Raw genomic sequence first — 25,285 nt, 5'->3', positions numbered from 1 at the left:
CTTTGATTTTCCTTATAATTTCTTTTTAAATAAGTTTCCTTATTTTCAGGTAAATCCTGGTTAAATTTTTATTTGGATTGCAAATTGAATTTACAGGTAGATGGTGGAAAGAATTGACATTTTATAAATATTAAGCTGACCAATCCATGAATATAGTATACATTTCTATATTTAGATATTTTTTAAAAAGATTTATTTTTTTATTTGAGAGTCAGATATACAGAGAGGAGGAGAGACAGGAAGGTCTTCTGTCTGTTGATTCACTTCCCAAGTGGCACAACACCTAGAGCTGAGCTGATCTGAAACGAGGAGCCAGGAGCTTCTTTTGGGTCTCCTATGTGGGTGCAGATCTCAAGGCTTTGGGTTGTCCTTGACTGCTTTCCCAGGACAGAAGCAGGGAGCTAGATGGGAATGAAGCTGCTGGGATTAGAACCGGCGCTCATATGGGATCCCAGTGCATGAAGGTGAGTACTTCAGCCACTAGGCCACTGCGCTAGATCCTTAGATATTCTTTATTTCTGCATGTTTTTAGTATTTGGAATACATGTACTACAAATATTTTTGTTAGATTAATACCAAAGTACTACAAATATTTTATACTGTGTGTACATGTACTACAAATATCTTATTAGATTAATACCAAAATATCAAATTTATTTGGCATTATTGTGAATGTTGACATCTTGAAATTTTACAATTGATGATTTCAATGTCTAGAAATAAAATTTTTATTTGCTTAGCTTTTACTGTACATTTTTACCAAATTCTTTTTATCCTACCTTATGTTTTAAGATTACTTACTTAATTACTTTTAGATTATTGTACTTTCATTTTATATGCTTTTGGATTTTATGTATAGATAATCATATTGTCTGTGGCACTTTGATTGATTGATTTTTAGTGTTTTTACATCAAGTGGGAGTCATAGGACGAGTAGACGCACTGGCCAGGTATTCTGTCTTGGGAAATCATTCCATCTGTAACCTACAGTAGGATATTGGCCTTGTGCTGATTTCCTCAACTGGAGGAAGTTCTATTTCTATTTTACTTGATATTCCTAATTTGTCATAAATGGATGTTGAATAGCTTCAAATACTTTTCTTCATCTATTGAAATGATCATATGATTTTCCCATTTAATTTGTATTGAATTATATTAATTGGGTTTTGAATAGTGAATTAGCTTTGCATTTTGATGAACTCCACTTGGCCAGGAAGAATTATTAGAAATATTTCACTAGTATCTTATCAGTGGTTTGTTTCTATGTTGGTAAGGGAGTGTTGCCCATAATTTTCTTTTCTTGCTATAGCTTTGCTGTGTTTTAGTATCAAGGTAGTGCTGGCCTCAGAAAATGAATTGACAACTGTTCCTTCCTCTTCCATGTTCTGAAATAGTTTATGTGGAATTGATATGATATGCAACTTAAATATTTTCCAGTTTGCCAATAAAGCCACCTATGTCTAGATAGAAATGCTTTATTTTATCTTACTTCTGCAAGGGACTCAGTTCCTTTAATAGCTGCAAATATTTTAGTTATCCATTTCTTCTTAAGTGGAAATTGGTAGGATAAACATTTCAAATAATTTTTTCCTGTATAACTGAAGCTGTCAAATATATGTCAATAAGGTGATTATCAATATTCTTTCATAGTGTGTAACAAGTCCACTCTTAATGGCAAACATTGCTCATTTACATCTTTCCATCCATTAAGTTGTGCAGCTGAAACTTTTCAAAGCTCTTTTGGTTTGCTGTCATTTCCACTATTTTTATGACTCACATGTCATTGATTTGTGCTCTTATATATATATATTTACTTTACTTTTAACTTGTATATATTTTGTAATATCTTTGGGTAGAAGAGGAAATCATTGATTTCAAAAATTTCTCCTTTGTAATATTTTTTAAAAAAGATTTATTCATTTTATTACAGCCAGATATGCAGAGAGGAGGAGAGACAGAGAGGAAGATCTTCTGTCCGATGATTCACTCCCCAAGTGACCACAACGGCCGGTGCTGTGCCGATCTGGAGCCTGGAACCTGGAACCTCCTCCGGGTCTCCCACATGGGTGCAGGGTCCCAATGCTCTGGGCCGTCCTGGACTGCTTTCCCAGGCCATAAGCAGGGAGCTGGATGGGAAGTGGAGCTTCCGGGATTAGAACCAGCGCCCATATGGGATCCCAGGGCTTTCAAGGCGAGGACTTTAGCCGCTAGGCCACGCCGCCGGGCCCGTAATATTATTTTTTTTAAATATTTATTTATTTTTCTTGGAAAGACAGATTTACAGAGAAAAGAGACAGATCTTCCATCCACTGGTTCACTCTCCAAGTGAGTCTATCCAAAGTTAGAAGCTTCTTCCAAGTCTCCCACACGGGTGCAGGGTCCCACGGCTTTGGGTACCCTGACTGCTTTCCCAGGTCACAAGTAGGGAGTTGGATGGGGAGTGAAGCAGCTGGGACATAAACCAGCACCCATATATGATCCCAGCATGTGCAAAGTGAGAATTTAGCCATTAGGCCATTACATCATACCCTGTAATACAATTTTTCAGTTTCATACATTTTATTTAAAATACTACAATTTCCCTTTTGACTTCTTCTTAGAGTCAGGGATAATTTAAACATCTGCTGTGTAATTCCCAACTATTCAGGCCCACTTAAAAGACTATGTCAGGGTGAGATTTGCTGTAGTGGGCTGAGTCCTGCTCTCGATGCCCACGTTGCGTGTCCAGATCGCCTGGAACTGAGCTGCAGCCATCTCCTGGTGCCAGCCTTCTGCTAACACACAGTGTGAGGCAGCTCAAGCACAGTCCCTTCCACTCCCTATCAGCAGAAAACCTGCTGAGTTCCTGCTTCCTCAGCCTGGCTCAGACCTCTTAGGCATTTGGAAGAGCGAACCAGCAGGTGGGAGATACCTTTGTCTCCTTGTTTCTCTCTCACTCTGCTTTTCAAATACATAAAAGCTAAAATAATAACAATGGTTAAAAGAAAAGCCAGACCTGAGAAGATCCTTTGCCTGTGTTTAAACAAAAATACTCTTGTTTTTATTATTATTATTATTGCTATTGTTTAGTGCAGTATTTTATTAGCGTCATTAGACCATGTTTGTTCTATTCGTTACTGAGGAAGAGATGGATGTTAAAGTGTTCAAGTATAATTCAGGAGTGTTCTGTTTTGCTTTTGGCTCTGTCAACTTTTACATGTAATTTGAGCTTCTGTTATATGTTGTCTTTCTACTGAGTTGATTATGAATGCCATTATGCACTATTGTTTGTTTGGAGTCTGCTTGTCTGGAATTCCTGCATCCTCGCCAGCTTTCTTTTTGGTGTGATCATGGCCTATATATTTACATCCTTTATTTTTTACTTACTTAGGCCATTAACTGTACTTAAGTTTAGTATCTTACAAACAGCATATAGCTGGATCTTGGTTTTTGTTTATCCAGCTTGAAAAAACTCTGTCTGTAATGGGTGTGTTTGCACAATTTATACCTAATGTAATTAATGATGTGTTCGTATTAAAGTCTGTCGCCTTGGGTGGGCATTTGGCCCAGCAGTTAAGATGGTGGTGTGCCCACGGTGGGGTGCTTGGGTTCACTATTCACCTCAGGGTCTGGACCCCAGCCTTCTTGCTATGGAAGACCCCAGAAGGCAGAAGGGATGCCCAGGAAGTCAAGTTCCTGCCACCCACGGGGAGAGCTAGGCTGAATTCTCAGTGAGCAGCTCTGGGGCCTTTGGAGAGTGAGCCAAGCCACAGGAGCTCTCATGCTGTTTCAAATAAATAAGAATTTAAAAATCATTTTATTAATTGTTTTACTTGAGTTCCTGTTGTTCTTTTTCTTCCTGTATTTGAAATATGAGTATTTTACAAAATTTAAATTTTATTTCCAGAACTACCTTTTTATTGGTTCCCCTAGGGCTTTCTGTGTACAGTTAGAATTACTCAGTGTACTTTCAAATAATACCATCCTCTTGTGTGGTGGAGGAACTGGCAACATTGTGCAACTCTGAAGGTTTGTATTGTTGTCACCCATTCTGCTATCACTGCCTAGTGTTCATTACTACTGCTTTATGCAGCCAACTGTTTGCAGAGTGACTGTTGGGAAAGCTGTTGCTTGTAGGTACCATCACTGTAACCATCTCTGGGGTTGGTTATTCCTTTGTGTCTCTGGCCTCATACTCACTTCTTCCTCCTGGGGAAATAACATTTCCTGCTATGCATGGATCCCTAGTTCTGCTGGTAACACATTCCTATGGTTTTGTTTTTCTGTAAACGTTTGTGTATTTCTTCTTCAGCTTTGGAAGATATTTTTTTCTTGACACAGAATTCTGGGTTATTGAATATTTCCTATCTTTATTTTTTTCCTCTCAGGTAAATGTCATTCCATGGTCTTCTGGAATATTTAATTTTGATGAGAAATCTATTGTTATTTTGATTTTTTCCAGTTGTGTGTAATGTGTGTTTTATTTTTTGGCTGCTATCAATATTACCACTTATTCTTTGGGATCATTAGTTTGAATATTATGCAAATAGCACTCTCCCTCCCACCCCAACACCCCCCTACTGATCCTGATGGAAGTTCTCTGACCCTCTTTTTTTATCTTTTAAAATTAATTAATTATTTTTATTTCCCTTGCCCCCTCTCCCTACCGAATACCCCTATATTATTACTATAACATAGCTCTTCATAAATCGTCCCATGGTCATCATTGCAGGCATGGACAATGGCAGAGAGTCCAGCCTCCCATTGTCAACATACAGTGAACAGTTTCATTAGGAGTCCATCTTTGGTCTGGAAGTAGAGATGCACACTGCACTGCATCCTCACGTCTGGACATGACGGTCTCCATTACATAGTCACCACACGTCCCTCTTAAATGAAAAGCCACAATACAAAATCAACAAAAAATAGAAATTTACAACACCATGAATTTCTCAAGAGGTTTTGATAGTTCAACAGTCCTGAATTGCTGGTGATTCCGCCACTCGAAATACGATGAATTCTCTCCCGAATCCACTGGCTGCTATAGTCCACCTTAGTGTCTCTGTCTGCCCAGATCTTCACTGCCAACAATTGGCTGGGGTAGTTGATCAGTTTGTTCTGTCCTCCGTCCTCTGCCATGGTACCAGGTGTCCTCTGGAGGCTCCGATATACTGCAGTATCCTCCATGTACATTTGGATGTGCTGTCCACTGTTCCATCTGAGCCACTGAGGAGGCCCAGCTCTGACACATCCACTCCCACAGTCAGCCCATGGAACCTGCAATTCTCTCCATGGTTAGGGTTCTGAGTCCAGCAGTTCAGTTGGTAGGGAATCACCCAAGAAACCTCTGGGGCCATTCCAGACCTGATTCTTGTGTGTGTTTGCCAATACAGGGTCTGGCACCATCTGTCACCGAAATCAGCCTACACACAAACACTGGTAGTTGCAATTGCTGGGTCAGTTCTGTGTCCAGCTTTGTGTTTTATGAAACCCCGATGGGTGTTGAAGCCCAGTCAGATCCTGTCCACCCCATACTCAGCCTTCACACAAACCAGTAGGAGCTGCAGTTTAGTCGGAGTGACCCACAAAAACCCCCACGAGGCTCACCCCTGCCCTGGTTCTGTGCCAGCCAGTATGTACAGCAGACTGGTCCAGTCTGTTCCACATCCCATGCAGCTCCGGACATTTGGTGGGCGTTGAAGCCCAGTTCATCCCAACCAGCCCCACTATCCAATCCACACTGGTGCCAGTGGGTGCCACTGTCTGTCTAGGCCATGTCTGTGCCTGACAGAATTTGGCCCCTGTGCCAGCATCTGCCAGCTGATGCTGCGGCAAAGCCCAATCAATCCTCACCCACACTGGCTTATGCACGAACCAGAAGGTACAGTCAGCCCAGCCTGGCCTTTTCCTGATCCAGCTCACATGTAGGCCGTCATATGTTGTCCTGCCCGGCCTGATCTGCCCCCATCCCAGCTCTCATGCTCACCAGTGGGAGTAGTGGCCCAGCAGGGGGGTCTTCGCAGCCCTCTTGCTGGGGCCATCCCCACTGCCCCCTGTGTTTCACATGTGCTGGTTGGGTGCTCGGGCCCAGTCTGGTACAGCCCCCTCACCTCGGCATTTGCCAGTGGGTGCTGTAGCCTGGCCAGGCCAGGCCCACCCCAATTCCATCTCACACCTAGCCCAGCCCTGCCAGCCCCCAATCCTGGTCCTCATGTTCATTGGCTGGTATTACACTCTGACCTGGCCCAACCCACACTCCATTCTGGCACTTGGATTCACCATTTCGTGATATGGACTGATCCAGTCTGGCCTGCCCCCGACCTGCACCAAATGTATGCTGGTGGGTACCATATTTTGGCCTGGTCTGGGCTGCTCCCCGTCTTTGGTCTTGCAGGGAGTGTGTCCTGATGGAGGAGTTCCCTAGGCTCCTCCATCTGGATTTCTCCCAATGCCAGATCTTGCACACACTGATGGATCTGTGGGTCAGCCCTATTTAGTCCACCTACAGTCCTAGAAGGAACAGTGGCGTTGCCTCACTGGCCCTCAACCATTCTAGTTCTTATTGCTGGGCGCTACAGCCCAGCCAAGCCTGCTCCATACCCAAACACAGCTCACACATGGCTCAGCGGGGGCAGAGACCCGGCCTAGCCAGTCTTATAACTACCCTGGTTCTCAAAAATACCAGTGGGTGCTGCATTCTAGCCCAGTCTGGCGCAACCCACACCCAGCCCACACACATGCTGAGGGATTCTGCAGCTATATCCAGACGAGACTGCAGCCCCCACCCCGGCCCTCGTGCTTTCCAATGGGGATCACAACCCGGCCAGGGTGTCCCCTTAGCTCCCCAGCTAGGTCTGCTCACCTCCACAGTTTTCACGCATGCCAGTGGTTGCTCTGATTTGGCCTGGCATTGCCCCCATCTGTCTTAGCCTTTGCCTCTGGATGCTGTAGCCTGGCCTGACCTAGCCAGCCCCAGTCCCAACTCTCACTGGTGGGTGCTGCAACCTGGCCCTGCTCAGCCTACTCCCATCACCGGCTCATGTGAGCCAGTAGGTGTGATACCCTAGCCCGGCATGACCTGCACTCCAGCCTGGTTTCTGCACTCGCCAGTGGGCTAAGATTTGCTCAACCCTGCCCAGTCTGTCCGCTTCCCAAACCAACCCACACACTTGCCAACGGGTAGGGCTACCTTGCCCAGGTTGCCTGACCCCTAGGCCTGGAACACATGCTCACTGGTGGGAGCTATGGCCCAGCAGGGGAGTCTCCCAGTTTCCCCACTCAGCCCACTCCCAGACCCAGATCTCACATGCTCCAGCAGGTGCTAGGCCCTTGCCTGGCATAGCCTGCCCCTCCATCTTGGCCTTTGTATTAGCTGGTGGATGTTGCGGGCCAGCCCACACTATACCCTGTTTTAGGATGCACTTGAAGGTGCTGCAGCTTGGACCTACCTGTTCTCAGGTCCAGCATCTGCGAGTGTTGACAGGTTCCATGTTCACTCCTAGTTCAGTCAGTCACCACCCCAACTCTTGAGCTAACCAGTGGGGCTTGTATTTCCATAGGGTTGGGCCCACTTATCCCTCACAGAATCTATCCCCAGCCTGGTTCTGTTGTGTGCTGGTGTCATGGCCCTGCCTGATGTGATCTGCACCCTGTTCCAACACTCAATCAGGTGCTTGAATATAGGCCTGCTAGACAGGCCCCCAGCCATAGCTGTCATGTGGCATGGCATGTGGTAGTCAGTGATGCTGTGCACTAAAAAGCCCATCTCAGGACTCCCATGTGGGCTGATGAATCAGTCTGACCCATACAGATCCTCCAATCTCTCCCCTCCGTACCACCAGGTCTCAGTCCCCTCACTTACCAGCCAGTACAATGACCCAGTTGTTGGGTGCCTTTCAGGATTAATTCCTCACTTTCACATATGGTGTTCATATGCATGGATGTCCCTAGGCAATATTTTGTCACCCCAACTCCCCAGAGCTCATTGGCGGGCGGTCATTGGACAAAGCCCGGTACCCTAAGGGCACACTGGCTGCCTGCGGAATAAAGATGGTGCCAGCTGCTTAGAAAACAGACAGGGGTGGGGGGGGTGGGCTGCTTCCTCCGTTTCATCGGCCAAGATGAAACATTTACCATGTCTCAACATCTCAAACATTTACCATTTCTACCATTTCTAGGGGGTGGTGATGTCTGGCCCATGGGACATAGTAAACCTGTGAAAATGGGCTCGGCTGTTGTGGTCACTTGGGGAGTGAATCATCGGATGGAAGATCTTCCTCTCTGTCTCTCCTCCTCTCTATATCTGACTTTGCGATAAAAATAAAATAAAACTTAAAAAAAAAAAACTTTGTGAAATCATTTGGTCTGGCTCTGCAGGTAGAAATTCAGTTCATAGTTCAATTTGAAATTCAATACATCTATAACAAGTTAACATTTAAGTTAATTTTTTTTTAAAAAAAGATTTATTTTTATCTTCATTTGAGAGGCAGAGTTATAGAGAGAAGGAGAGACAGAAAGATCTTTCACCTGCTGGTTCACTCACCAAATAGCTACAATGGCTGAAGTTGAGTTGATTTGAAGCCGGGGGCCAGAAACTTCTTCTAGGTCTTCCACTTGGGTACATGGGTCCGAGACTTGAGCCATCCTCCACTGCTTTCCCAGGCCACAGGCAAGGAGCTGGACCAGAAATGGAGCAGCAAGGACCGGAATGGGAGTTTATCTGGGACACCAGCTCTGCAAGTGGAGGCTTAGCTTGCCGCACCATGGCGCAGCCCCTAGCTTGATAGCACAAACACCACACAGGTTCTCTCTGGATCTCATTGTCTTGGCTTTTTCTCATGTCTGAGATGCAGGTGCCACTCGTGCTAGGCTCTCCTTGAGGTCTATGTGGGGGGGATGGCCGAGGAGATTTACACAGAAGTGACGAGTCAGCAGTCTTGGCTGGGTATTTTCGATTCTGAATCAACACTGATTAGGCTAGCACAATACTTGACCTAATGATCCTCAACAAATTCCATTTGATTTCTTCCAATGAATAAAGTAATCTAAAATCATCTCGATGTTATACCCTAGCGGCTAAAGTCCTAGCGGCTAAAGTCCTTGCCTTGAACGCCCTGGGATCCCATATAGGCGCCTGTTCTAATCCTGGCAGCTCCACTTCCCATCCAGCTCCCTGCTTGTGGCCTGGGAAAGCAGTTGAGGATGGCCCAGGGCTTTGGGACCCTGCACCCGATTGGGAGACCTGGAAGAGGTTCCAGGTTCCTGGCTTCGGATTGGCGCGCATCGGCCCGTTGCGGCTCACTTGGGGAGTGAATCATCGGACGGAAGATCTTCCTCTCTGTCTCTCCTCCTCTCTGTATATCTGACTTTGTAATAAAAATAAATCTTTAAAGAAAAAAAAAGAAATCAATATACCTTTGTGTTGTACTGTTAGAATTGTCTTTTGAGTGCAACTGGCTTCCAATTCTGCTAGCATTCTTTGGGGTTCAGAGTGAGTTTAACTTCTCCATCCTGGGTGATTTGGTGTCCATGCCAGCTCTCCTACAAAGCTGCTGGCTTTCCTGCTTTTTCAAGACAGTCCGGTAGAATGAGACCTCAGCTCTCTCCCTTAACAGAAAAGCATCTTCTGGCCCCTGTGTCACTGGTTGGAAGCAACTGCCTGCCCAGCTTGTGACATGTTGTCAAGGGGCTGGAGTGTGACTCAGGATTTGAATAGATACGTAAAGCATGGCGGCTGGTCCATACCTGCTCTGGGTGTCCAGTATTTTAAGAAGCATTAAGTCAGAGATAGACCTGCTTACAATGATGGCAAAGGAAAGACAGACATCGGATGTCTTTTAAAATGCTACGAAATGAAATTGGGGGAGAAGGAAGCGAAGAGAAGAAAAAGATGAGTCTTTAATACAAAAGGACAGTAACAAGAGATCCAGAGGAATGCTGAGGACCAAGTTGCCGTAACCTGATGTGAGCGGTGGGAGGGGGGGGAGTAGAATAAGAACGTAATTATTTTGTTCAAACTACCTCCAAATTTGAGGAGTTGGTGGTCCTGGGGTGAGGAATGATTAGGTGACCATGAGGCCAATGATTGAATTGGTCTGGAAGTCACATCATCCCGTCCCCAGTTCCAGACAGAGGAAGTTGGGGTGGACTGTTTGGAGGATGAACCCATCAGGGGAGTCAAAAGCAAGGCTCCGAGCTGGAGAGGGCGCTGAGGGACCTCAAGGACCCAGGACTCAAATGGGTGGCTCCCTGCTGGGTAATTTACCCACAGTTCCCCATGGGTCTCCAATCTCCCAGAGCTAAGGACCGGACCTCAGAGGGAAGACACACCCAGCCAATGGCCCAGCCTTACCAATCCGCTCAGGACTGTGGGCTCTCAACAGATAGGCTTTGCGGGTGAGGGTGGGACTTGATACTGACCAGTCCAGGTAAAGCTCAGTTCTTGCTGTGACCACCCTGACCCCCACCCTCGCCCCTGGTCACATGGCGTCCAGGAAGTGTGGCAGTGTGGTGTGGTGTGTGTTTTCTCTTCCGTGTGGGTGCCTGCAGGCAGGCCTTGCTTCCCAGGTGTTTTCTGGTGGGTGAGGCTGTGCTGCTACAACCTTTTTCTTCCTGGTGGTTGATGCTCAGACCTCCCCGCTTCCTGCTTTCCAGCACTCCAGAGGCTACTCAACGACCCCATCCAGTCCTTCCTCCTCTTCCGGCCTTCCTTGAAGACCCCCTACCCACCATCCAAACCTTCTCGCCAAAGTGAACGCTAAGCTGTCAGTTCTCCAAGTGACCACTGAGTAACACGGGTGCCATTGGTAATGAAATCCTCACACTGTGCTCAACAGCATTGAACTGGCCCTTCTCCAAGACGACAGAGCCACCCAAACCCAGATCCGGATTGTTCTCTGACTAAGCAGGTTCTATAACCAGCCAACCTGTCGGCCCTCTTGGCCAGAAACACCAGGAAAAGCAACACGGTTTGAGCAGCTGACCATTGTCGTACACCAGGAAGTATTTCTGGGAGCATACATTCAGATGTATGGAGATAAAAGTCAACACTTCTTTGGGTTATGACCTGCACTGTGTGTTCACGAGAACTGGCAACTGACAGCACGCAAGTGCTAGCACACCAATAACTGCAGGAAGATGCGAGTCCATCTATGGTATCAGATCATAGCAACTTTAAGGCTTTCAGGGGCCTCATTAAAAAATGTAGCGATGGGGGTCGGTGCCACGACATGGTAGGCTCCGGTGAGGCTCAAAAGGCGGCCTTCCTGCTTCATCTCTGCGATGCACCTCCCTCTCAGACCTCCCGCAACAGCCTCAGACCCATTTCCTTAAGGTAATTCCACTTCCCCCAGCGAGTCTGCCGCCCCCTATTTCGCCATCGGGGCTCGTGCGGGCCAGGGGAGAGGGGCCTGTCTGCGCACCCTCCGTCCAGGCCACATCTGGTTTCCGCTCTCCTTCCGAGTGCACCTGGGCTGGAGAACCCCCGCCTGCTTAGACGCACACCACGGCGCCGCCATGGTTTGGCTCACCCTCTCGTCCTCCTCTCGTGGCTTGAGTCTTTGTCTCATGTTCTTCCGAATCCGCCGAAATGTTCGGCCTCAGCCTTTCGCAGTCGACCAGAGAGCTCGAGGTGGGCTGGCCTGCAGAGGCGGGCGGAGCTGCACGGGCCCTGGGGCACACCCGGGACTTTGGGGGCTCACAGAGGCCAAGACCCTCCTTTTTCCTCCAGAACCGATGCTCCGGAAAGTTCTCAGAGCGAAACGGAGTGAAGTTAGTGAAGGAAATATCGGCCGATCTGTGTCGGTTTGCCTTTGACGCTTCTCTGAAAATTTTCCCCCCTTTGAGTTCTTAATTAAGATGCAATTTACAAGCCACAGTAGCCGACCCATCAATATTTATTTTACTCCCATCGCCTCTTCTTCAGCCCCTGGCAGGCACCAATACTTTCCATCTCCAGAGATGCTTGTTATTATTGGATCGCTCGTTCTGGACATTTCATATAAATGCAACTGTGGAATAATGCTCCCTAATTTTACTTTGTGAGTTGTCTTCCCAAAGATCTCTTCTAATCAGCTATTTCTCGTCATCGGTGAAACTGGAGAACAGGGCAGTTTTAAAAAATATTTTATTTATTTTTATTGGAAAGTCAGATTTACAGAATGAAGGAGAGACAGAGAAAACCATCCATTCGTTCAGTCCCCACGTGGCTGCAACGGCCAGTGCTGACCCAATTTGAAGCCAGGAGCTTCTTCTGGGTCTCCCACGTGGGTTCAGGGTCCCAAGGCTTTGTCCCATCCTCTAACTGCTTTCCCAAGCCACAAGCAGAGAGCTGGATGGGGACTTAGGCCACTAGGCTACCGGGCGAGGTCCAACAGGGTGAAATTTTAAGAGTCTCACCCATTCAGACGTTAAGGGTGGCTCCTGGCTAGGTGGGACTTCGATAACGTTCAGAAGTAAAAAAGTCGCAAGAGTAAAAAGACATGATCACGAGCCAGCCAGGAGTCGAACCTAGAATCTTCTGATCCGTAGTCAGACGCGTTATCCATTGCGCCACTGGCCCCATCTGTAAGTTATGCACCGCTGCTGGTCCTTAATTGGGGTAATTGGAGCGAGCTGGCAGCCTCGCGTCGAGTCAGCCTGCAGGTGCTGGCGTCGCGGACCAGGCGACTTTGGGGTTTGTTCTGGAGATCTTGCCTTCGGAAGATCACCTTTCGTCCCCGTCCTTCCCTCCCCGAGTCCCCCAGGCTGCCGCGGTGTGTGCACTCTCTGGGGAACTTGCCGTAGGTCCTCCCCCACCCCCCCCCCTCCTTACTACAACTCCAGGTGGATGCCTTCATCCGATACGGACGAGGAGAGTGCGTCAGGATGGGTGGTCCACACACTTTTAACTTTGGATATGATGAAAGTGAAATAAAGAACATTTCTTGGGATCCATCACTTTCTACCTGGATCGCCAAAGAGCCTTCACTCCCTGTCGGGGTCGGATTTCAAACTCCACGCCGCGGGAAAGACACAGAATCACCCGGCTCCCTCCAAACGAGGCAACAAGAACTTAACGAGGGTAAACGTTTTAAGAACTAAACGACCCAGAGTTGAAAGATACCAGTCGTCCTTAGATACGCCGGCTGTGTCATTAGTCACGCAAATGGGAGAAACTCCAGGAAGTAGAAAGGCGTGAGTCTGGGTGCCAGCGCAGCTCGGCCTCCACTAACCCCTTCTTTTGCATGTCATTTTCTGGCGCTCACAAGCTGAAGACAGATGACCTAGGGCACCTTGGAGTCACTACAGATCGCCGTTTCTCGGTTTCGAAACCAAAACGGTTAGTAAATCACCTTTAGTTTTTTTAGCTGCAGGGGGCTTTATTTCATACAGTAAAAGCAACATTGATTCAGTCTGAGCGCAGGGTTGCACGCTCCTGTGTGATGTGGTAGGCAGATGCGTGGCCCTGACCTGACCCATAGGGAACACCTTAGGACATCAGGTTTGCAAGGGGAGAAAAGTCAAAGCCTAGAATTGAAAGAGGGCCGCTGTGAGCAGGATTTGAACCTGCGCGGGGAGACCCCATTGGATTTCGAGTCCAACGCCTTAACCACTCGGCCATCACAGCCCGCAGGGTTACATATCATTTATGGAGTAAACTAGATTCCGATTAGGCCCTGTGCGCTCCGCGCATGCCTACTTGGCTGTTCATTTTCAGTAACACACAAAAGGCGCTCTGTCTTCACATCGCTCATAACTGCTCATAATGTCGGGTCAAGACATTCTCTTCTCTGGGTTCACATTCCCTTCAGTGAGAGCTGATGGACTTCCGGGCTAGTCAGACCTACAGTCAACGCCACAGATTAATCATACTTGCTTATGAATTCTTAGGGTGTGGGGATGGCTAGAATTTCCTGACCTCAGATAAATCTGGAAGCTATTTGTTATCACCAAGTTCCATGCCTCTGTTGAGAACTTGCCCAAGGATCAGCCAAGCCTAAGGTTCTCTCTAACCTTCCCAACTCCTCTTCTTGGAAAAGTTCTCACCAACTTGAGAATTGGGTAGAACTTTTTAAAGATAGAAATGTCTGCATTGTCTGTGACACTGCGAGCTTCTGGCACAAACCCGATTTCCTTGGGTTAATTCCCGTGTCTGGTGAGTTAGCCCCTAACCCACAAGCCTCATCACCCACCCAAGTTCCCTCATCGGATCCCGCCTCTAAACACAGCCCCGCCCACCTTGGCTCCCGGCTGCTAATCTTACAGAAGGCAAAGCTTCCAGCTGCACCAGAAACCCTGGTTTTACTTGGTTTCCTGCAGGCTTCAGGAATTCCCTGGTTTTGCTTCACAGTTGCAGGAGGGAGTGAAATACAGAGTGGAGTGCATCCAAGATCCTGTTCAGATATACCCAGACACGCATTGAGTCCATGAAGGGTCCGCCCAAATCCACTTCAAATGCACACGGGTTTTAAGACAGCGTTTCCTCGGATGTGCAAAATGTATTTACACGGGTGAGAAACTATATTGCGTTCAAGCCTTATTTCTCTGCGATATTATTAGTGATTGTAAGATGGGAAAGTCCCCAGCCATTTAGATATTGTTAGATAATTACATAAGCCAGGATTATCTAATTCTGTAAATCATGGCATGATGTACAGTGAAGCACTGTGAGTCTGTGTCCAGAAAAATGAGGATTATTATGCATATACATCTTAGTATGAAAGTTCAGAGTAATGTGTGTGGAAGGCCATCATGGAAGATATATTTAAATTAAATCACACACTCTTTTATAGCACAATATTTCCCAGAAGGTCCATGAAGAAGATCCACTCTATACTAGTGTGAAACTGCTTTATGGAGGTAGAACTGACAGATGATTAATGGGAACTGCTAGGCAAGAAATGTCCAATATGGCTTCAGGCTGGTAACAACAATGTTATTGAAATAACATTACCACGGTAGGCATAGTCACTCCCACTATGCACCTGATGACAAGACAGTTCTAACGTGTGCAAAAAGGGCACAGAAATGGGAGACGCCCCCTAAGCCTCTCCCCAAACTCTGGCCCCAATTTGAATATTCAGCTCAGATGCCTCCTTAGACACTACCTCGTGTGCCTCTGGATCCTATCAGGGAGCTGTACATGTCCAGCATTTACAGACCAATTAATCCACTGCTTTCATGTCCTTAATTTAAGCATCATAAATGCAGCAGAAGAGGAAACCACGGCTGAGATTTTCTTCTTCAATCAATGCGTCCTAGAGAGCTCTCACGAGGCTGCCAGGGCAGGTGTGGTGGGAGTGGATACTGCCAGCAAGTCTGGGTGGCTTCCTCTTGCTGGTGATGGACACAATACCCCCCTTGGGAAGGAGCTCTGGGGTGGACGCCAGGCAGCCACATGGCCAAGCATTTGGTCTGTACTGTGGGATGGGCAGCAGGCTACACAGAAGGAGGCCATCAAGCAAGCCTTGAGAACGCCCAGGGTCTGTGCTGGGGCTCACCGGTGCCCCGGACAGCATGAGCACCAGCGAGAACGCCCAGGGTCTGTGCTGAGGCTCACCCGGTGCCCCAGACAGCATGAGCACCAGCGAGAACACCCAGGGTCTGTGCTGAGGCTCACCCGGTGCCCCAGACAGCATCGGTCCCAGCCCACCTGGGCCTGTTGCAGATCATTTCTTACCCTAGGCTCCGATTCTTACCTAAAATGGGGAGATTTTCAAGCAGCACATCCATACACTATACTCCAAAACCCAAATATCATCCTCCGAATGCTCCCTTGGGTGGGAATGCTCCTTGGGTGGGGTGGGGAATGCTCCCTTGGGTGGGGTGGGAATGCTTCCTTGGGTGGGGTGGGAATGCTCCCTTGGGTGGGAATGCTCCCTTGCAGCTGAAAACCACCCTCTGATGGTCTTCATGACTGAGATCAGAGAAAGTACGAAGCATGTCAGCTAGTGCCAAAGGATGCGTTGATCTTCTCCATTAATGCAACCTCCAGCCCCAGGCCTTCTTCCTGCTTAGCAGGGCTACCACCTGGCCCCTCTCAAAAACAGAGAAGGTTGGGCCCGGCGCGATAGCATAGTGGTTAAAGTCCTCAGCTTGCATGCACCAGGATACCATATGGGTGCCGATTCTAATCCCTGCGGCCCCACTTCCCATCCAGCTCCCTGCTTGTGGCCTGGGAAAGCAGGAGAGGATGGCCCAAAGCCTTGGGACCCTGTGCCCTCGTGGGAGATCTGGAAGAGCTCCTTGCTCCTGGCTTCTGATTGGCTCAGCTTCAGCTGTTGCAGCAGCTTGGGGAGTGAATCATCGGATGGAAGATCTTCATCACTGTTTCTCCTCCTTTCTGTATATCCACCTTTCCAATAAAAATAAAATAAATCATTAAAAAAAAAGCAGAAGGGAAAGGAAGATGAGGTAAGGTGAGGTGAGGTGAGGTGAGGTGAAGTGAGAGAAGAAGGGAAAGGAGGGAAAATGCCAGAAATAAATTCCTAAAACTCAATCAGGACATCTACAGGGAAAAAGAAAAGGGGTGGACCTCGTTAAGAACAAAACTGGGCCCAGTGCGATAGCGTAGTGGTTGAAGTCCTCGCGTGCAACCTTGGGACCTGCACCCGCGTGGGAGACCCAGAAGAGCTCCTGGCTTCGGATTGGCTCAGCTCCAGCCATTGCGGCTGTTTGGGGAGTGAACCATTGAACGGAAGATCTTCCTCTCTGTCTTTCTTCCTCTCTGTATATTCATCTTTCCAATAAAAATAAATAAATCTATTTTTTTTTTTAAGAAGAACAAAACTGTTGAGACAAACAGCCAAGCGGAAACATGACCCACCCTGGAATGTTTTGACCGCACTGTCTCCTGGACCCTTTAAATCATGTTTCATCTCCTGTTACGGTTCTCAGGGAAACGTGTCCAGATCTTGAACCCACTTGTTTGCGGTTTCAGAGTTCTGTTTGCACCTAGAGCTGACCTGGACCTAGAGGTTTTGGCTCCCACGGAGCAGCAAGTTCGCTCCATTTCCACTTTGGGGTCAGGGCTGTGTAGGTAAAGCTGACTGTGTGGTTCCGGCTACTGCTCAGTCTTTACCCATGGATCTTTGATCGTGTCAGAATCAACATCCATCTCTTGCTTACAATTTGACCCTCATTTTCAACTTCATCTCTTCTTCTTTTTTTAATTACATTGCATTATGTGACACAATTTTATAGGTACTGGGATTCCCCCATCCCCTCCGCAAATCCTACCCCCATGGTGGATTCCTCCACCTTGTTGCATTACCACAGTTCAAGATCAGTTGAGATTCTTTCATTGCAAGCATCTACCAAGCATAGAGTCCAGCATCTTATTGTCCAGACAAATTCAACCGCTTGTTGGAGAGACCATCTCTGGTCTGAAGGTAGAGTCGGCTGAGTATCATCCCCATCAATTAAAAGCCCCAACCTAATGTCAACTTTATCTCTTCTTAAAATGAGTTACTCTTGAGGATTTCTGTGAGGTATTGTTCTCACAGACTTTGTGTGAGCTGTCACGGATTTCAGAATTCTTCCACTCATTCGCAGGGGCGAATGTGTTTCAAGGCTACCTGAAACAGCAAGTACACAGACAGCCCTCCAACTGTTAGTTTTTATTTTTCAAAGATTTATTTGTTTTTATTGGAAAGGCAGATCAGATTTCCAGATAGAAGGAGAGACAGAGAGAAAGGTGTTCCATCCACTGGTTTACTCCCTAAGGGACTGCAACGGCCAGAGCTGAGCTGAGCTGATCTGAAGGAGCCAGGAGCCTCTTCTGGGTCTCCCACGAGGGTGCAGGCTCCCAAGGCTTTGGGCCACCTCTGCTGCTTTCCCAGGCCACAAGCAGGGAGCTGGATGAGAAGTGGAGCAGCTGGGACTCAATCCAGCACCTGTGTGGGATCTTGGCACTTTACAAGGGGGAAAGATTAGCCAACTGAGCCATCAAAATGGGTCCTGTTACTGATCTTAATGAGAGTGCCTAGGCTGTTGTCATAGAAAGGCAGTAGCTTCAAAGAAGCAGATTTGGCCTAGAAATTTAATAACAGATTTTAAAAGGACGCAGCATTAATCTCCATTTCTGGTCAGGCTGTAGACGGTTGCAAGAGTCACCCTACAAGAGTTCCTGCCACCCTACAAGTTGCCGCATAAACTACAGCAGAGTAGGTTTTCTGAACCTGTCCAAGGAATCCAAGCAAAGTCTAGAACGAGGCTTTAGTGGGAGGGGAGAAGCTGCTGAGGTCTTCAACTCCTGGCCCAGAGGCTGAAAATCCTTGAAGATAAAGAGAAAACAGTCTAAACTCTAGATTTTAAAGGTTCATTTGTAAGGACTACCCGATCCCTAGTAACCAAACCACTGCTGTTGGTTGCGCTAAGGCACCCGTGTCCACAACAGGGCAAGGCAGACGGCTGGCAGGAAAACCAACAGACACCAATGGCGCACTTGGTGTTTTCGTTGCCTGAAGCCAGAGGAACGTGTAGAGAGAAACCCTTCCCACCCTCTCTGCGTGCAGAGAGAGCTCAGGCAACCTGAACCCAGGGAGCCTGGGAAGCGAAGACAAGCCCAGCAGCCCACACAGACACCTCTCCCTGAGGCTGAGCCAAAATCCATCTGCTGGAGTTAGGAAATTGGAGGAGGAGCAGTCAAGTTTGGAAAAGCCCACAGCCCGCCCTGTCTCCCCTTCCATCCCATTGAATTCCACAAGAGGAAAAGGCAAACAAGACAGCTGCTGGTCCATGGGACAGACGCAAGCACCAGGGCCCAGGAAGGTAATCTCAGACATTTCAATTTTAAACTGCGTCGTCTTTAAATTCACAGGTTGAGTGATGGCAAACAAGTAAAAGGAATAGTTGACCAGGCTTATCAAGAGACACAGCTGTTCTTTCTCAAAAGGAAGAAAGAGAGAGAAAAAAAGACACGAGACAAAGAAATGAAATGGAAAGATGGAAAATAAACTAGAGGGTTGTGAATTCCAGAGGAGCAGAGACAGCCAGAGGTCACGGTTTTCTGCGGCCTTCTCCCATGTCACACCTGTCACGGATGGGTGGGGCTGGCTCTGGGTCAGAGTCTGGGTTCTGCCCTTCCAGCTGGGTTAGGGCCCTGACAAGGTCCCGGCTCCACATGCCTGGCCCCTGACCTGGGGGTCCAGGCTCTGCCCTGTGATGGCATGGGGCCAAAGGCATTTGTTCAGGCCTCATCTGCTCCCCTTGAATGTTTTATTTGCCCTCATTGCTTGTTTGGATTCTGATTTTTTCATTCTTCCATCTCTTTTCGCTCCTGTAAATTGTCATCGTGTCATTACATTCTAGAAAGCCCTCCCTGATGGCCTGGAGTCCAGTGCCATGTCTGCCTTCCTTCCACCCTTGAAATCCCCGCATGTAATTTCTGTTCCATAGGTCTAGCCTGAGGGTGGGCACGGTAGAAACTGGAATCTGTAGTCAGGTTGAGTTCTCGGAGCGGGCAGACACTTGGCACCGCACTGGGCACATCGCCCACAGTGACTGTTGGGGAAATTAGTAGGCTTAATGACAATTCATCAGAACTTAAGACTTTGCCGTAGCCCATTTCTGACCCAAAGCACAGGTACAGAATCAGTAGGAGACTTTTGTTGGGTGGAGGACAAGAACACAGTGACAATTGCAAATTTCCTACCTCCTAGTGCTACAGGGTACTGGCTGCTCGCCAGAGACAAGGGCCAGGCAGAGGAAAGGGGGGATTTCAGGAAGCCAGCAGCCTTGGGGGAAGAGCAACTTCTGAATCCATGGTGTGCTCTTTGCCACAAGCCAACAGCAAAGTGTCACCTGCAGGTGAAGGCTAGGAGAACTGAGCAGGTTTTCTGGGTTTGCACTGTCCATGGTCAGTGTGGGAAATCTGAGGCATCAGCCAAGCGGTAATGGGGCTCAGCTGTTGGCGGCGTGCTCAGCTGTGGGAGTGAGGCATGCCTTTCCAGGTCACCTGCTCTGAATTGTGCAAAGATCACAGCCTGCTAATACTTGTTTTGCTGCCTGAGATGGATCCAGCGGTGCTCTGGAGTTTTGCCATGGCTTCCAAAATGGCGTGTAAATGGTTCGGTGCTTCTCATGTTGTCCTCTGTGGGCATATGAGGTCTTGTTGGCAGTGTGGCTTGCTCTGTGTGCCCAGTGCTTTTGTGTAGCCATCTGGAAGTGCTGACCCATCAGGTCAGTCTTGGCATTTGGGTGGTGTCATCCAAAGCTCCTACCCGGAAGTACTTGGCATGTCTCTCTGCATGAGGCTTTTCATCCAAGTTGCCGTGTTGTGGACAATGCACTCCAGCCTGTGGCAGATTGTAGGCAGGTAAGCATCAAAGGGAAGAGAAAGAACTCAGTGATGGTGACAATTATTTTTAATTATCTGGAGTTCATTACATTTTAAAAAAGATTTATTTATTTTTATTGGAAAAGCAGAATGACAGAGAAAAGGAAAGACAGAAAGATCTCTCTGTTGGCTTATTCTCCAAGTGGCTGCAATGACCAGAGCTGAGCCAATCTGAAGCCAGGAGCCAGGAGCTTCTTCTGGGTCTCCCATGAGGGTGCAGGGTTCCAAGGCTTTGGACAGTCCTTGCCTGCTTTCCTAGAACACAAGCTGGGAGCTGGATGGGAAGTGGAGCAGCTGAGATAAGAACTGATGCGCATATGGGAAGCCGGCGCTTGAAGGGGAAGGATTAGGCTGTATTCCATTGTGTCAGTTCATTATTACACATTTTCAAAAGCAAAAGATTTGATAAGAATTTACAAAAGTAGCAACACTAATAAGGAATTTTGCTTTTCTATGGCGTGCAAAAAATAAAGCTAGCCCAGGATAAGTTTTAGAGAGAGTAGTTGTGAGCATGGTGGTGAACACGCTTTCATGAAGACGGAAGAGCATCCTCCTTACCAAGAACCTTCGAGGTAGACAACCTTGAGACACAATCTGCCATGAACATGAACACAGCAGATAAACATCAGGAATCTGCCATGCCCAGGACAGAGATTTGGATAAGTCTGGAATAGGCCCACTCATTTGTACATCAATAAAATTCTAGAGGTTGTTGCCACATTTGGGGCACTTCTATTCTGGGGCTGCCTCACTTCCCATCCAGCTCCCTGCCAATGGCCTGGCAAAGCATCAGAAGATGGCCCAAGAGCTTGGGATACCCAGAAGAAAGTCCTAGTTTCCAGCCCTACCTAGCCCAGCACTGGCCATTTTAAATAAATCTTAAAAAAAAAAAAAATTACAACTCCATAGGTATGTGATATAAATCCTTAGTTGTAAATTGCTGAATTTGTGGCCAAGTAAACATTTAAATAATTAGTGATGAGTGAGAAATGCCTCCTGCTGGGACAGGTCACCATAGGACTCTGGTGGACACGTGACCATGAGGACCACGGAAAATCTCTAGGAAACTCCTGCTTGGCCCATAAATTCTGAAATAGCTACATCAACAACACACACGCCTGAAAATGTAACCAGAGACTAAGGGAGACGAAAACCCCACCTCCCCCTCTCTTTCCTCCTGGAATCTTTTAATTTACTCTTTGTCTGATGGTAACATACTGATTGAACCTGATTCTTTCTAGTACCTATTTTATTGTTTTTTTCCCCAAGGTGAAACAAACAACAACAACAAAAAAAGATTTTCTGGAGTCCCTTATAGCAAACTTGAACATAGATTTTAGTGCCTTTTTTTTTTTTTTTTTTTTTTGGCCCAAATTTTTATGAGAATTTTAGACTTAGTATTTGGTTTTGGGGAAAAATCATGGGAAATCATGGGGATATTGGAACCCGAAGAGTAAGAGTCAGCTAACGGGCTGGTTGAGAAAGTACGTGGCTGCTTGTTTCAAAGTGAGAAAGAAAGACCCAAAAGTAATCGAGCAGAGGAATGTGATTGTAAAGAGACCGAGTTTATTCCTAAGTGAGAAACTTTTGTTCCCTATGTGACTGAGGCTACAATAAAGCTAGCACAAGCCATGTTCTGCTTAAATGCAAAATACTTGCCATTTGAGCAGATTACACAGACAAAGACCAAATAGACAAAATAAATACTCTGTATTGTGGGGGAAGGTGGCAATAAAGGAAAGAAAAAAAAATTCACCAAAATTGAGCAGACTTTCTTAAATTTTAGCCCACTTGATAGCTTTTTACTTTCAGATATTTATAAACAAACACAAAAGGAAACAAAACAAAACCCAACCAAGGAATATAAAATTCGTATCCAAGCTTTGGTCTCCTTGATACATTTTCACATTTTGGAGAAATTGACACTTTTCTTTAGGATTAGTCTTGGGAAGCCATAGGCAGAACGTCACCCTATTAGTAATACGTCAACATGCACGTGTTCATCACTGTTATCTCTGGAAAAGTGAATAATGAAGCATTTGAAAAATTTGTGTTGAGATTATTTGCTAATGGAATAAATATTTCAAGGTTCTTGACCCATTTTCTGTAGCTGTATTTGGGTCACAGCTCTGAGGTGGGAACCCAGGCCTGGCAGGGTTAGCCCAGGCTTCCCCTGCCATCCCTTAGTCACGGTCCCACTGGTTAGGGCCCTTTCTCTGGGCAAAGGGGACTTACTTATTTGATCTTAAAGGGCAGTTTACTAATTCTTCTTATGACAATAATAATAATAATAATAATAATACCCATCATTTAGCTGAGATGTCTGGCTACCTCAGGCTTGCAAGACCGGAGACCTCTCCCTCCCGTCATGCAGGACTACCTTGGTGACCACCAACTCTCAGCAAACCCCCAATCAGCTACAGAAATGCTCATTTTTATTTTTTCTTTCATCCCAATCCTTGTGATGCAGTCATTGAAACGCACACCAGTGTGTGTGGGGGGAACACCATTGAAAACACAAAACTTAACAACCAAGGCCCCGCTGGGATTCGAACCCAGGATCTCCTGTTTACTAGACAGGCGCTTTGACCAGCTAAGCCACAGGGCCCCTCTGGAAATTGCTTTCAGTTATATTGTATTTATTGCTTTTCAGTGAAATGTTACAACTTTTTTTTTCTATTCTCAGGATTTTGGTTTTGCTACAAGAAAAGCATTTTTGTCCTTTTGAACTCTGACGAGCAGGAAACAGCAACATTGGCAAAATGTTCTCTTTGGTGCAGGATTTTAATTTGATTTTAATTGTAATGAGTTAAATTCCTATCTCATGGCGACTATCTCCCCCTAGAGGACAGTTTGGATATTGCAACACACTTTCAATTTTCCGTTAATTCATTTTGTCCACAAATGGGGACTGAATGTGTTTCATGTTCTTCTCTACGGGCTGCAGAGAGAATGATGAACAAAAATCACAGTCAATTTCTGCCACTATGGAATTTGTGTTCTGCAGGGAGATAAAAAGGAAGACTTTAAACTCACATTTTCTGTGCAAGACCAACAGTTACTCCCACTCTCCTACGACTCCTTTACAGCCCTGAGGTGCCGCAAACCTTTCCACTATGTTACTGCGGAGGTGGGAAAACGAGCTTGACCACCATCCACAGACTGGGCTGTAGAGCATGAAGGTGGCACAGCCTCCAGGAGTTGCCCTGAGCGTCCTTGGGCGATGACTTAATTACCAGGCTGGGCAACCAAGTGGCTGCCGAGTGGAGAGGACTTTTCCTGGGGAGCTTTCTTTGAGAGCGGAGGCTGTTGCGGATGCGAGAGAGAGCACACCAGACAAGTCTAGGATGTATTGAGGAGTTTATTAACCAAGTTTGGCAATGGCAGTGCCCACTGGAAATTAGCAGATGAAGAGTCACCATGGCAATCCAGTCTGAATCAAAACTCTGAGAGGAACAAATGGTCATGACCATGAGACCCATGTACGTTATCCTACGAGACATGCAGCGAAGCGTTCTTCCCTGGCTTCTCTGTCCGCATTTCATTACTGCTAGCCCTCACCTCTCCTGGAACTCTCCAAAGTACACACACATTAGAGATAGGAAACATCTTAGCATTTGCGTCTTCACTGACTTGCCGAAGCGGTTAACAGAGGGTGAGGAATACAGACATACAGGGGCCATGTTCAGGGGCTGCTTGTCCTCGGAGTCTGTCCGCAGGAGGCCAGAAAGCAAGCTGGTGTTGGGGAGTCCAAGAGTCGGAGTGCGAGAGTGATGGAAACATGCAACCCAGAGTGAGCCTTTCCCCATCATGGGCCTTTACAGCGGCTTCTGAAGGGTGTGGCTCACAATACAGTACTGCCCCCTCATGCTCCTGGTGATGAGTGTCACAGGCGGACAGACAGGACTGCACAGGTCGGGGAGGAGTGGCTTCCAAGGTCGTGATCCTGAACTAGCTGCCTAAGACCCTAGCGAGACCTCCTGTAGTGTTCCTGGGCTCTGAGCAGGACCTGGACGTGTGCCACACTGGCTTGCTTTCCAGCCTGCTGGTGAGACTGTTGCATGCCGTTATGAAAGCATCTTCTGCTTTCCTCGGGCCTCCCCCAATCTCACAGGAGAGTTTGTACCTTCATACCTTACTCTGTTAAAGGAAACCTCAATCCTAAGACACAAGCCTGCCTGTCCCATTGGAAACGAGCACCCACACAATGGCTGCAGAGACCACAGCAAGAGCCCCTGGCTGCCTATCACGCCAACAGCCCACTTGTCGCATAGCAACCTGCATTCCCGCAACAGGTGCTTCTACAAAAAACAAAACAAAACAAAAAAAGCTCTCAAGTGTTACCAGAAAAGCTCAATGGGTTGTTTCTTCAGCTCAGCATGGACATAAAATGTCGGTGAATGTAGAAGACGGAGGAGGAACGCCAGTACCAGGAGAGAGCCGAGAGGTGGGCTGCCTCTTGAACGGAGACGGAGAGACACCATAGATTTTTGTGCTCCCTGACCCCTCCTTGTTGGGCGAGAACCTGCAGGGAAGATGTTCCCCATTGGTGGTCCCTCAACCAGTTAGGGAATGGCTGAGCAATTCTTTTTTTTTTTTCTTTAAAAAATTTTATTAATATACAGAGAACAGATTTCATGCATTCCATACAATTCCAAGGAGACCACCATACTTCCCTCACCCCCGGATTCCTCCCCTCTCCTCCTTCCCCTCTCTTTGTCAGACAACTTCTTTTTTCTTCTTCCTATATCTTAGGGAGGGAGATACAATGGGAGACACCACGTCCAGACTCCCAACCATCTCAGTACCCCATGTCATCCCAGGGTCCCCGATGTGGAGCATGCTGTCAGGGTTCTGCTCAAGTTGTTTCAATAGTTCTGAGATGCTGTTGATACCATTGCTCAAAGATGAGGACGTCCTTCCAAGGTCCATTGGCTGACACAGTCCACCTCACGGTCTCCATCTGCCCAGGAGTTTGCTGTCAAGCTT

The 25,285-nt window shown here is 47.2% G+C and overlaps 1 protein-coding gene and 3 non-coding genes across 4 annotated transcripts in view; 1 reads left to right on the top strand and 3 right to left on the bottom strand.

Moving 5' to 3' along the window:
* LOC101522509 (histone H2B type 1-C/E/F/G/I) overlaps positions 1 to 25,285 on the top strand; it is a 231,840-nt gene that overhangs the window by 191,357 nt on the left and 15,198 nt on the right. The window lies entirely within an intron of this gene.
* On the bottom strand, positions 12,466 to 12,538 carry TRNAR-ACG (transfer RNA arginine (anticodon ACG)). The gene has a single exon. It is a non-coding gene; the product is annotated as a tRNA-Arg (tRNA).
* On the bottom strand, positions 13,504 to 13,585 carry TRNAS-CGA (transfer RNA serine (anticodon CGA)). Its single transcript has one exon. It is a non-coding gene; the product is annotated as a tRNA-Ser (tRNA).
* On the bottom strand, positions 22,831 to 22,904 carry TRNAT-AGU (transfer RNA threonine (anticodon AGU)). The gene has a single exon. It is a non-coding gene; the product is annotated as a tRNA-Thr (tRNA).

This window comes from Ochotona princeps, chromosome 1, assembly GCF_030435755.1.
Source record: "Ochotona princeps isolate mOchPri1 chromosome 1, mOchPri1.hap1, whole genome shotgun sequence".
NCBI classification, from domain to species: domain Eukaryota; kingdom Metazoa; phylum Chordata; class Mammalia; order Lagomorpha; family Ochotonidae; genus Ochotona; species Ochotona princeps.
Note: the sequence above shows the minus strand (reverse complement) of the source record. Positions and strands in the feature narration are given on the sequence as shown.